Source organism: Aotus nancymaae, unplaced genomic scaffold, assembly GCF_030222135.1.
Source record: "Aotus nancymaae isolate 86718 unplaced genomic scaffold, 86718_ANA_hifiasm-v0.15.2.pri h1tg000036l, whole genome shotgun sequence".
NCBI classification, from domain to species: Eukaryota; Metazoa; Chordata; class Mammalia; order Primates; family Aotidae; genus Aotus; species Aotus nancymaae.
Window position 1 is genome coordinate 72,247,114 of NW_026988450.1, and position 13,637 is coordinate 72,260,750.

Below are 13,637 nucleotides of genomic sequence, written 5' to 3' on the forward strand. Positions count from 1 at the left end.
CCCCCAATTCACGTCCATCTGGAATCTCAGAATGTGACTTTATCTGGAAATAGTGTTTTTGCAGATGGGATTAGTTAACACTGGAGTAGAGTGAGTCCTAAATCCAATGACTGTGTTCTTGTAGGGAAGGGAGAGGGAAGAAGGCGGTGTACCACACAGGCAGAGAGTGGAGTTGTGCTACCAAAAGCCGAGGAACACCAGGGATTTATGGCAACCTCGGAAGCTGGAAGAGAGACGGATATAGTCAGGCACTGTGTCCCCTCCCAAGTCTCATCTTGACTTATAATCCCCATAATTCCCCTGTGTCAAAGGAGGGACCAGGTGGAGGTGACTGAATCATGGGGGCAGTTTCCCCCATGCTGTTCTCTTGATAGTGAGTGAGTTCTCATGAGATCCGATGGTCTCATAAGGGGCTCTCTCCCCTTCATTAGGCACTTCTCCTTCCTGCTGCCTTGTGAAGAAGGTGTCTTGCTTCCCATGCTATGACTGTAAGTTTCCTGAGGCCTCTTCAGCCATGCCGAACTGTGAGTCAGTTAAATCCCTTTCCTTTATAAATTACCCAGTCTCGGGGAGTTCTTTTAATAGTATGAAAATGGACTAACACAGAGGCATAGAGCAAACGGACTCTCCCCAGAGCCTCCAGAAGGAACCTGCTGACACAGGTTGATTTTGGCTTTTGGCCTCCTGGACTCTTAGAGGATCAATTTCTGTTGCTTGAGCCACTCAGTTTGTGGCTCTTTGTTCCAGTGGCCCTAGGAAACTAGATGGCTACCCCTGACTGAAACCCCCCCTTGCCCTGCTACTCCTGCTCAGCACTTGTCCCTGCCTGGTGTGGCATGTGTTTTACTTCTGGGTCTTCCTGATTGTCAGCCTCCCTCCTTGGAATGTAAGCTCCACCAGGGCAGGGGTTTCTATCTCTTTTCTCTCTGCTGCATCTCCACCATCTAGAACAGTGTGTGGAAAATGGCACTCGGTAAGTATTTGCAAGTGAATGAATGAGTGACTTCGGTTGCTGATTTATTCCCTTTCCTTGAGAATACATGGAGTCCTTTTTTCTTTTTATGGGATTATTGGAATCCAAAGAAACCATCTTAGCACTCTGTCCTCAAACAGTAGTGAATTAAACTAAAAAAGGCACTTGGTAGACCAGGGATATAATGTGTACCCTTTGAGAGATCTCCCTTTGCTTACAGTGGCCTTGGCTGACTGCCAAGCTTTTATCCCTTCTTGCCATCGCTGCACAGTGTTTGATGGTCTCAGTCTCCAAAATGCAGCCAGGAAAGAAAACTCAGAGACTGGTTCTTTGGTGGTCAACCCATAGGTCCTGACCCCTTGGGTCCTACCAGCTTCTTTCTTTAAGTTGCTCTTTCTTGTGACTTCTGCAGAACTGGATGGAGTCGCTAAAAATGACCCTCGTCACTTATTCTCTGAAGAAGCACACAGTACACAATTTCTTTGCCAAATGCCAACAATCGAGAAAAAGGCAGTCGTTTCAGCTATTGTCTGGGCTTCAGGGAGCCATAACGGCTCAGCATTGAAACAACCAGCATCTCAAACGAGCCCAGGAGGGATGGCTGGTATCAGAGGAGGGAGGTCTGTGCCAGCCACTAGTGAGAAAAGCCAGGTTGCCTCCAGCAGTAATGAGGACAGTCTCATCAACAAATGGCAGTGACCTACTCCAAAGGCCAGCTACATCCAGTGGGGCAGCCATGAAGGCTGCGAGTGACAGGTAGAAAGGGGACTGAGAGAGAACTCAGGCTGACAAGGAGGGCATATTGAGTATCCTAGGATCACTGATTGAGGGCCATCCCTCAAAACTTATGGGTGACTGGCTGGAGGCCTAGAGAGTGAATGTGAAGCCAAGCAGGGCAGGGACAGGAAAGGGAGAGAAGAGAGGAGAGGAGAAGGGAGAAGGAAGAGGAAGAGAGAATGCATTCTGACCATCCTGGCCATGATTTTTGTTACTGGTTTGTGTCCCTGAGGTCGCTGGACTCGCCCTCCTGGTTCCTGCAGCTCTTCTCCAATTCTCTGAGCTACTCCAGCATCCTTCTGATGAAGCCTCATTTTAACTACTTTTGAATTGGGTGGAAATCTCCTGGAACTGAGAGGGTCCTCATGAATACCCTAGCAGTGTGAAGAGAAAAGGAAAACAAAGAATAGAGACTCTCCTAGGCCACCAGCATCCTATCCCTAGCACCACCACAGTTCAGCATACGTTCCTTTGAACCCAGAGGTGTTTTGAATCCTTCTTAATACAATGCTCCAGATGTTGGAATTGACAATAACTGAAACATGTTTGTCATCCCCGATGTAGAGTCCAGACTTAGGTTACCAAATTTATTCCTTGAAACAACCCTATGAAGGTAACACCCTCATTCCACTAAAAAGAAAACTGTTGCCAAAGTGGGTCAGTGGCACAGCTAGTACCTGTTAAAGCTAGTCTGTGTGAACACTAAACCCAAGCTGCTCCCACAATTCCCCATGAAGTCACGTGGAGCATCCTGGACCCAGGGCTTCAGTGGGACTTCAGAGCCACAACTGGAGTGGAACCCTCCTTCTGTCTCAGTGAAAGTGGTTATTCTGAAGGAAGTAGCTCTACAATCACAACTGTTACCAAATCCCAGTCAGATGATGGCTGAGAAAAACAATTTGAGATTGGTCCACAAAAAGTTGTACAGGGGGTATATTTATCATAGAAACCTTGGCCACAAATACAATCTGCCTGTCTGCAAATATCTTTGTCTGTAGAAGAAGGTTACTAAAGAATTCCAATTCCCAAGAGGTACACGGTGAGATACCTGTGAGATGTGTGTATCCCTGGCGTTACTTATCTCATACATCTTTAACTACATTTGGTTACTTTTGTTGTTAAGATTAAGTTGTTCTTTTTCATTTCCCCTTGAAACAGAACTACCCTGTAAGGATTTAAACAGATGATTGAATTTTGCTTGGAACATGCAATCATGCCAAATAAATTTATTCTGAGCAGCCACTGTTGCTTTTAAAAATTCTAGTGAAAATTCGATCGAATGAATAGCTAAAAAGTATAAATGACCTAAAATGACTTTGTATGCTTTGGTGGACTTGTGCGGGGGTGGGGGGTGGGGTGTCAATATTTATAAAGACTTATGCAACATATCCCTACTGGGCTGATTTTAAATAGGATGCATTAAAATCAGAGTTTGAGTGATGGTTAGACATTTGGGGCAATATAGTAATGATTCTCACGTCAGTCTAAGAAGAAATTTGCAAGTCATTTAGTTAGGCCAATTTACATGTGGTGTGGGATGAAGCACCCAAGTAACAGAATCTTCTTTGTTTTCTGTTTCTTTTGTCTTCAGAGCATTAATTCACAATGAAAAGGAGAGAGTTGGGGAGAGAAAGAGAGAAAGGGAGAGTGCAGTCATGGACAGTGGAGTAAAATTGTGGCTGGGTTCAAATTGTGGCTCCACCTGGTGGTAGTCATTAGGGCTTCCCACTAAGAGCTCTCCTGGCACATAGTGGACTCTACTTTCCACCTCCTGGCAGTTAGACGTGGCCATGTGACTTGCTCTGGCCAATAAGATGTTAGTGAAAGTGCTGATGTCATTTCCAGGCAGAAGTCTCTAAGAGCCAGTGCACAATTTGCTCATTCCCTTTGTCTTTCACTCCCACAGATGAGGCTGCAATGGCAGAGGATCTATTACCCTGGGTCCCTGGTGAGGATGCTGTTGAGCAGAACCACCTGACAACTTGTGATGAATAGAGGTAGCATGCGTGAGAAAACTTTGTTGTTTTAATCACTGAGTGATGTGGCTTGGCTGTGTCTCTACCTAAATCTCATCTTGAATTCCCACATGTGGGAGGTAATTGAATCATGCGGGCGAGTCTTTCCTCTGCTGTTCTCATGGTAGTGAATAAGTCTAACAAGATCTGATGGCTTTATAAGGTGGAATTTCCCTGCCAAACTCTCTTTCTTCTTTGCCTGCCACCATTTATGTAAGTCATGACTTGCTCCTCCTTGCCTTCCACCATGATTGTGAGGCCTCTCCAGCCATGTGGAACTGTAAGTCCATTAAACCTCTTTTTCTTCCAAGTCTTGGATATGTCTTTATCAGCAGTGTGGAACAGACTAATACACTGAGATTTTAGAAGTGTTTGTTACCAATGCATACTCTAGGCCACCCTGACCAGCCCTCCATGTGACCTTGGGCAAAGTGCTCAACCTCTCACTTCTCAGTTTCTTCTTTTGGCAAATGGAGATCCTGACTCATCTAAATTATTTTCAGAATTAAATGGAAAAATACATGGAAATGGTGTGCCTGGCCTACAGCAAGTGCTCAATAAACATTAGCTGTTATGATTTTACATGTGGATAGGTAGAAAGAATACTTCTCTATGTATTAAAAGCCTCCTTTCATATAATCGTGTAGGTGTTTGTGTTGATGCATTAATATCTGTCCTTAGCCTGAGTCACGATGGAAGCTGAAAAGGATGTTGGGGGTGGGGGAAGACCTCTTTGCCTCTCTCTTGCTTTCTTAAGGTAGCTATTTGTTGACGGTGAATATGCCAACAGTGTGGCACTGAATAGAGGATGGCACAGTCAGTGCCCGGGCTATGAGCCCCTGGCCCCACACCACTCATGCTTTTAAGTGGCCAGATTGTTCCACCATCACCTTCCACTTACTGGGGCTGTCTCCATCTGTTGCCATGGAAATGTGTTGAAGTTGATGCTATGTATCCATTGGGATTTGTAATCTCCAAAAAACAGAAATAAGTCTGGCTAAATTAAACAGTAAGAGGGCTTAGAAAAAACAAAACAAAAGAAAAACCCAAACATTGCAAAATGCACTGAGATCCCAGAAAGGGCAGAGGCAGGCTTGAAGGCTACATGTTCAAGGACTCCATCCTAAATCATGCTTTAGACCTGGCCTGGAGAACTCATCAGTTCTAGACATGGACACTTCAGACTGCTGCTGAGAACCTCTGGCCATGGTTGCTGCTGGAAATTAGTGCAGCTCCTGCCTCTGTCATTACTCTCGCCAAATGGAGTTCCTGTGGTCTTTGCTTTCTCCTGTCACCAGTTTCTATAGGGAAAGGGACTCTGCCTTGGATTGTAGTGAATTACCTCCTTTCCTTTCAAACTCCTTGATCAAATGTACAGGGTCCATACCTTGCGGGGGGCCAGATCTAGCCCTTAGGATTCTACCACCTGCAAATTCCTTCAAATATGTCCTGCAGGCATTCTGAATGCACTGTGGTTTCCTGAGTGCATCATGATCCCTTGTTTCTGTCTCTTTGAACATACCATTTGAACCCTCACCCTCCCTTTAGTTTCTTCATCTGTTGTCACACAGATACAGTGTTTGTCATCTGGCTTACTCCTCCAGGCAGTCCTCCAGATTGTGCAGGACCCAGGCAGGAGCTCTACCTTTATGCTCTCAGAATACTTATCATCCTGTAATGCATTTGCCTGTTTCCTTATCTATTCTTACCAAACCATGAGTTCCTTCAAGGCGGGCTATATGTTTTGTTCACCCTTGTGTCCAAAGTCCTATGACAGTGCCTGGTGCATGTTAAGACTCAAGAAATAGTTGAAGAATAAATGAACAACATTGAAAAAATCAAAGGAGTGCAGTCTTCCTCTTTATTTCATGCTCCTGGGAAAAGTCATCCTGCCCGCCTGACTCTGCTTCTGGCAGGAGCATAAGGGGATAGTTTGGGGAGAGAAGGCTCATTTGCCCCCTGATGTCCCTCTCACAGGTTTGGGCCACCTTCACACCCCAGAGTTTTTCTTTCATCACTGGAGTTGGTGTGTGATGATTCCTGTCATAATCAAAAGTCTTTCTAGGAACTATTATTTTAGCTCACATTGCCTCTTGGTGTAACATGGTCTTCATATTAGTTTCGTGGGGCTCCTGTACCAAATTAGCACAAACTGGTGGCTTAAAACAACAGAAATTGATTCTCTCACAGCTCAGTGGGCTAAAAGTCCACGATCAAGGTGGTGGGAAATTTGGTCTCGGATGAGGGCTCAAAGACGGCTACCTTCTTGCTGTGTCTTCACTTGACATTTCCTTTTTGCAGTGGTGGGTGTGAGGAAGATGTCTCTGGGGTCCCCTCCTTTACTTATAAGGACACCAATCCTGCCAAATTAAGGCCTTACCCTTATCACATCATTTATCGTTAATTACCACTTGTGATGGTTAATATTGAGTGTCAACTTGATTGGATTGAAAGATGCAAGGCATTGTTCGTGGGTGTGTCTGTGAGGGTGTTGCCAAAGGAGATTAATAATTGAGTTAGTGGACTGGGAAAGGAAAACCCACCCTCAATCTGGATAGGCACAATCTAAACAGCTGCCAGTGTAGCCAGAATGAAAGCAGGCAGAAGAACGTGAAGAAACTAGACTGGCTTAGCCTTTCAGCCTACATCTTTCTCCTGTGCTGGGATGTTTTCTGCTCTCAAACATCAGACTCCAAGTTCTTCAGCTTTGGAACTCAGACAGGCTTCCTTTCTCCTCGACTTACAGATGGCCTATTGTGGGACCTCATCTTGCGATTGTGTGAGTCAGTATTTCTTAATAAATCCCCTTTGTGTATATGTCTAGCCTATTAGTTCTGTCCCTCTAGAGAACCCTAATACACTCCCTAAGAACCCTCTTTCCAAATACAGTTGCACTGGGATTTAGGGCTTCAACATGCAAATTTTGGGGTACCTAGAATCTGTACTTTTCTTTAACAAATATTTCTGCAAAATGGGAAAAAAGCCAGATCCATTATGTGAAAGTCAACACTAAATAAAGATGTTTTCATTAGTGGGTGCATTTGCCATCACCCAATTTATTTTTTTCAGGAAAACTATACCCAAGCAATCATCAACACTTGGTTCATTTCTTTTTCATTCCAAGAGTTGGTGAATAGCTGTCTTTATAATTCACATTTTGTTAAATATAAGAGAAAATAAACCTGGTTTTATTGTTGAGGTGATAGTCACATAACATAGAACTAACCATTTTCAGTGGCATTTTTACATTCACAATGTTGTGCACCTACCACTTTATCTAGTTCCAAAACATTTTTATCACCCCCCTCCAAAAGACCCCATACCCATTAAGGAGTCACACCTTATTTTCCCCTCCTCTAACCTGTGGCCACCACTACTTTCTATCTGTATGGATTTTCCGATTTTGGACATTTCGTGTAAATACAATATGTGGCCTTTCGTGTCTGACTTCTTTCAGTTAATAGATTATTTTCAAGGCTGATCCATACTGCAGCATGTTTGAGTACTGCTTTTTTTGTGAAATTCTATTCTATTATGTGGATATAGCACATTTTGATTATCCATTCATCTGTTGATAGACACATGGGTTGTTTCTGTCATTTGGTTATGATACATACTGCCCTAATTTTTAACTTTCTCTCTTCAAGGCAAATTCCAGTTTAAACCTTACTGCCACCGTGTAGTGGGCATTTTGTTTCCCACTTGAGTGAATTTACTTTAGGGGATCCTTGGGCAGCATAGTTTATCCCTGACTAAGCATCCTCATCGTTTCCTCACCGTAGAACTGGCACCACGACTCCAGTCAGGGGCTTGTTTTGTTAGGTGAGGCCGACCCCCTTCCCTGCTCGCATCCCCCAGAGAAAATCCAATTTGCTAAAAGCCAACATTCCTTTACCATTCTGAATTGCCTAGGCTTTACCATAAAGAAAATAGAAAACAGCAATAAACAATCTTGTTCTTAGTAAATGCTTGTTGTTTATTGCTTAGGGTAGAAAGCCAACAATATGTTATGAGGAAAGCAGATTTATTTCTCTTTTTGGGAATAGTTGCTCTATGTTTTCTATTTTCAGATGCCAAGGAATATTAGCTTCCAGCTTTCATTAATTGGGTGCTTATACCTCCATCTCTGGTAATTAGAATCCTCAGTAAAATGTACTAGTCCTATGTTGTATCCTAGTAAATGGAGCAAATTGAGCATGGATACAAATGTAACAAACCCAAATATCTTTTAGGATTGTTAAATAATTGCAGGTAACTTGGAATATACAGAGAAGCATAACGAAGAGAAGAAAAATTACACAGAAGCCCACAACACAGGAATGAGCTGTACGTACTAATGAGGATGTGAACCTGCTGTCGGCAGCAGATCCTGGGGTGGCCTCTGAGCCCCCATCCATGCTACAGATTCCAGACACGGACAGTCTGCTGAGGCCAGCACTTATACTCTTTTGAAGAAAGCATCTCGGCTACTCTGTTAATCAGCTGGGTGTGTAGAACTTTACGAGAGCGACTAACAGCAACAAGGCGGATAGATGCTTTGAAGTTTAACCCAAAGGCAGTTCATACTTTGCAGCCTTTTAAAAATACCTTCATCTTTACTTCTAAAACCGCTGTGAACGCCAGAGCAATGGGAAGGAGCCAGATTCAAGCCTCACTGTGCTAGAGTGCATCAAATAACCCTGGACAACAGTGTTCTTGCTCACTTTCTTGGGAGTTCTTACTTAAATGGTAGTTTTTCACTTGATTATATAGCATCTGTCTCCTGCTTATAGAAATACGAGTTTAAAAAACAAGAAAAAGGAGATTTTTGATATGCAAATCAGAATGTTCTGAAACCTACAATTACAGCTATTCTCCAGCTTGATTTAACAACTTGAATCAATCAACCAGTCAATCATGTTGCCAATCAATCATTTAGGTTCAAGGCATTTGTGTGTGTGTGTGTGTGTAAAAGAAGGGTTAGTGATGATGGGTAAGGAATAATTAGGCCTCTATTTTTTTAGCAGCCTCCCCATGTTTCTTCACCTTGCTTCCAATTCCTATCATTAATCCCAGGGTCAAGATATCTGGCTGAGCTTCAAGAAGTCACATTTATCCCAGGTCCAACCAAGTAGCAGGGCTATTTGTTTTCCATTACACATTTAGTAAGTACCTGCTTGAAAAGATGTTCAACATTTTTAGCCATCAGTAAGACACAGTTAAGTCCACAATCAGATAGCACTCCACACCTATTAGAATGACAGGAATAAAAAATAGTGACAACACCAAATGCTGGCAAGGAAGTAAGAAAATAATCATGCATACATTGCTGGTGGGAATTTATTTTATTTTTGAGACAGAGTCTTGCTATGTTGTCCAGGCTGGAGCGCAGTGCATGATCTCGGCTCACGGCAACCTCTGCTTCTCGGGTTTAAGTGATTCTTGTCTCTCAGCTTCATTTACCCTCAGTAAAAGGGTAGGGTGTGGTGAAGACTTGCACTAGAGTGGCCATGGGAAGGAAGAGGAGGATGTGACTGGAGAGGAGTTGGTGGGTAAGATGGCTTGGGTGCTCAGGATGAGAGAAAGATCAATTTGGCCACATGCCCTGACCCTAATATAGCATCTCACCCTATCACCCCTGTCCTGCCTTGCAAGGGGCCTCCTTCTGTCTCCTAGTCAACCCCATCTCTCCTTGCTGTTTTCCTTGAGTATTGCTTCATGAGGTGACGTCTCACCTACAAGCCTGCCATTGGCTCTCCTTTCACTCACCCTGTCCCGGACTCCTCGGAGCCTCCCATCTTCTCTACTCTGCATTACTAAGGATTCTCTGCCTGTGGTCTCGGGAGGGAATGGTGACTGCATAACTTCAGAAACCTCTAACACCTTAACTTTGAGTCTCAAAGCTAAATTTGTAATAAAAATAGTCTGTGGTAGCTGATATGGTTTGAATCTGTGTCTCCACTCAAATATCACCTTTAATTATAATCCACATAACCCCCACGTGTCAAGGGCAGGACCAGGTGGAGGCAATTGTATCATGGGGGCAGTTGCCCCATGGTGATCTCGTGATAATGAGTGAGTCTCACGAGATCTGGTGGTGTTATTAGTGTCCGGCGTTTCCCCTGCTCGCGCCCACTTCATCTTGCTGCCTCGTGAAGAAGGTGTCTGCTTCTTCTCTGTCTTCTGGCGTGATTGTGAGTTTCCTAACGGCTCCCCAGCAATGTGGAACTGTGAGTCAGTTAAACCTCTTTCCTTTATAAATTACCCAGTCTCAGGTGTTTCTTCATAGCAGCGTCTAGTACAAGTTGCATGTGCTGTTTCTTCTGCTGGAATTCCTTTCCACCCTTCTCTACCTGTCTGTCTCAGTGTACAAAAATAATACACATGCTTATCACTAAATTTTCAAACAAAGCAGGAAACTATAAAGTAGGAGGTGAAAATCCCCTTAAACATCCAGCCCCACTCCCGAGACTTACATTGTAAATGATATTGTGTCTCTTAAAATTTCAGTGAACATGTAAAATTGCTTTTTCTTTGTTAGTTTAATTTATAAGTACTACTATAAAGTAACACTAGTACTTAAGTACTATTATAAAGTAATAGTAGTACTTAACTCACCCTAAGTCTGAGTTAGTAGCCCTTCTCTGTAAACTCAGAGTATTCTGTATATATACTGTGAGAGCTCTCATCACAATGAATTGCAAATTTTCATTTGTCATTCTAGCTAAACAGTAAGCTCTATGAAGACGGGCACTGTTGTGTTTATCAGTGCTTACCCAGTGCCCAGTATGTTGTAGGTACTCAATAAATGTTTCTGTAATGACTGAATGAATCCCACTAACTGGGACTCTTCTCATTTATAGTTTTCTCTAGAGAACCTGGAGGTATTTCTACACAAAGTGCCATCACTCTTGCCCATGAGTTCACTTTTTATGTGGTTACATAAAAAGCTCCTCAAACCCTCTTTGGTAGAAGCTTGCTAAATGCTCCCTCGAACCTACTTCTTGCCAGGAAAATCACTAGATTTCCCAGCCCTTGTGCATTTGGATGAGGCCATATTACCTATGAAATGTAAGCAGAAGAGATGGGTGAGCAGGACCTTCAGCCAAGGCAGTTAAGGGCAAGAAAGTGTTCTCCATGTTCTCGCTCCTTCTCCTGACCACCAGCCAGGTCCAACAAGGACTCCAAGACTCTAAGGCATAGTCAAGCTGCTAGGTGAAGGAGCCTGAGGCACCGAATGACTGTATGGAGCAGTCTTTGATTATGTGCACTGGGCTGTGACTGTGCCACTCAGATTTTGGGATTGCTTGTCACAGCAGTTACTCACCTCTAACCAAATATTCCCTCCCACGTGATGACCCTATGTCCCTTCCCAAGAATGATCTGCTTTGAGCTACTCTCATCCTTGTTTACTGATGTATTATTTACTGCTAGAGGAATATGCATAACTATATTCACTTGACTTTGGGGACAATGGAATTGTAGATATAGTTGGACGTCTGTTTCTTGTGGTAAGATATTGGCCTTTTGCTGCTTCTATTCTGCAGAGCCCTGGTTGCTTTAGGTCTAATCCTCCTCCAGGTACTTATGCTGGGCTGGTTTTTAGCCCAAACTATCTGGGCTCTCAGGGCAAGGAATAGTAGTAGCTCAATGTATTATTGCTAAAGCTGCACTGATGGACAGTGGGCCAGAGCTGAGCTCTCTCAGAGGTGGTCTGGGGTCAATGTGCATTTTAATTTCTTCACTCTTAAGTTTTGTGACTTTGCTCAATACCTGTGACATTTCTTGCCCTTATAGTCAAAAATCAAGTTTTCCTTTCTTCTTTTATTTATTCTTCTCCCCTTCCTTCTCTTGTTATTTCTTTCCTTCCACAAATAGTTCCTGCTGAACTCTAAATTCTGTAACAACACAAATCAAGGCTTTTATTCATCACTGTGTCCCATTACCCAGCTTGGTACTTAGCACATATTAGAGGCTTAATATTTGGAGGTTGAATAGTGTTGGATATGAGCCCTGAACCATAGTAGATGCTGAGGAGGCAGGAATGAAAAAAATACAATTTATACCCTTATGCAACTCACAAACTCAAGATTCTTCAGTAAGTAGCGATGATAATAACAACCACAGCTGTTGTTTATAGGATGCTCACCATGCACCTGGCACTGCTTTAAGCCTGACTAATTTTTGAGAGCAGGAGGTGGGGGCAGAGCACCAGGGGCCTTTGTTGTAGCTGATGCGGCTTCTGCAGAGGTTCTGAGACCTTATACAGCTGCTGTGACTGGCAGGCAGCTCAGGAATGTGGGGAAAATGTTGGATTCAGAGCACTTCAGAGAATCCCAAACTAGTTCACGCCCCACCAGAGCTGAAGCAAATGACATGAGACCCAGCCCTGCCGAGCTTTTCTGGATCCCATGACCAATCCCATGAAAGCCATGCAGTTCCTGACTTGAGTCAGACTCCAGAACTATTCTCTCTGCCTCCAGGTGTTCATGGAACTCTGATGAATCAAAGGAAAGGCCTGAGAAAATATGATGTTTTAGAACTGCTTTGAGCAAGAGATATTTTGATGTGGCCTGAAGAATAAAATAAACCTTTTTATAAAAAATGACTAAGTAATGCATAATGGAGTCTCTGTATTTCTGACATAAAAAGGACAATGTGTTTGCGTTGGGACATGTTCTAAATTTCTAGAGAATAAAATGGTGCCCCAGCAGTTAGCGATGCTTTAGAGTTATATATACTGGGATGGATGTCCTTTGAAAACCACTCAGTTGCAGTGATCTGGAGTCCTCTCTATCCCTGAACTCGACCCCATGTCTTTACTCATGTGGCAGAGACTATTTGTCCATCAGCAGCCACTCTTCCCAGCTTCTGTATTTAGTTTTCAGATGGGTACATGGCTTCCTAGAATAAAGACTACATTTTCTCCAGCCTCCTCTGAAGCCAGGTGTGGTCAGCTGACTAAATTCTGGCCAATGGAAGCAAGCAGAATTTATGCATCTTGTGGGTTATGTCCTCAAAAGGAGGCCTATGCTACCTTCATCCCCATTTCCTATTCCCATTACCTGGAATGAGAATGTCAGAGTGAGCTGTCCTGGAGCATGTAGCTGGGGGGTAATGAGGCAAGAAGGGGTAGGAACCAGGGTCTCTGATATCTGCCTACTAGTCCAGGATTAGGCTCATCTGGACAGTTCTATAAATCAGAAAGGAAGGGAATACCTTCATCTGGTTTAAGCCACTATTACTTTGGGTTTCTGTTGTAACAGCTGACGCCATGTTCTAACTGCTATACTTGCCCAGGCACGGTGTTTGGGAGGGAGGGGCTTGGAGATGGTATAAAAAGTAGGGTGGGTAAGGTTTGAACATGCCTTTTGCAAACTTGGGGACAGACAGCTATTTTCTCATTTTCTGTAGCAGTGTTATAGTTGTTTCTCTTTGAAACGATCAGTTCCGCTCAGGAGCTGATGGCAGCCAAGTTCATGAAGGTCATGGGAGAGAAAAGCTGTCTTACAGAAACATTCTCCACATGAGTGATGGCAGCCTCCTGCTGGCCTAAATGGGAAATCCAAGGAATCAGGGACAGTCAAGTCAATCACCCCTTTGACGTTCTTCTCTCTCTTTTCCAAATGAATTTTCTTTTACCACTTGATGCAAGGAAATAATACAATAACATAAATAATATAAATATATTAAATATATACTATACCATATTATATATTTTATATATATCATCTATGATGTTATACAAATACATTAACTGTGTAAAATAAATGTATTTATAGAATTTAAATATATTAAATAGCCTAAATTTATTTAAATAAATATAAAAACACAGAAATGTCAATAACTAGAACATTAACAACAGTAATAAAACAGCTACAATTTGTTGAGGT

At 43.0% G+C, this 13,637-nt stretch overlaps 1 protein-coding gene across 2 annotated transcripts in view; it reads left to right on the plus strand.

The window, feature by feature from the left end:
* The first annotated feature begins 3,660 nt into the window (after positions 1 to 3,660).
* Positions 3,661 to 13,637, plus strand: part of FER1L6 (fer-1 like family member 6) — a 270,864-nt gene continuing 260,887 nt past the window's right edge. Inside the window, exon 1 of one of the 2 annotated variants that reach the window (XM_064384567.1) lies at positions 3,661 to 3,747. The gene's annotated coding sequence lies outside the window, so the exon portion shown is untranslated. The remainder of the gene's footprint in view (positions 3,748 to 13,637) is intronic. The other variant, XM_064384568.1, reaches the window with a different exon arrangement.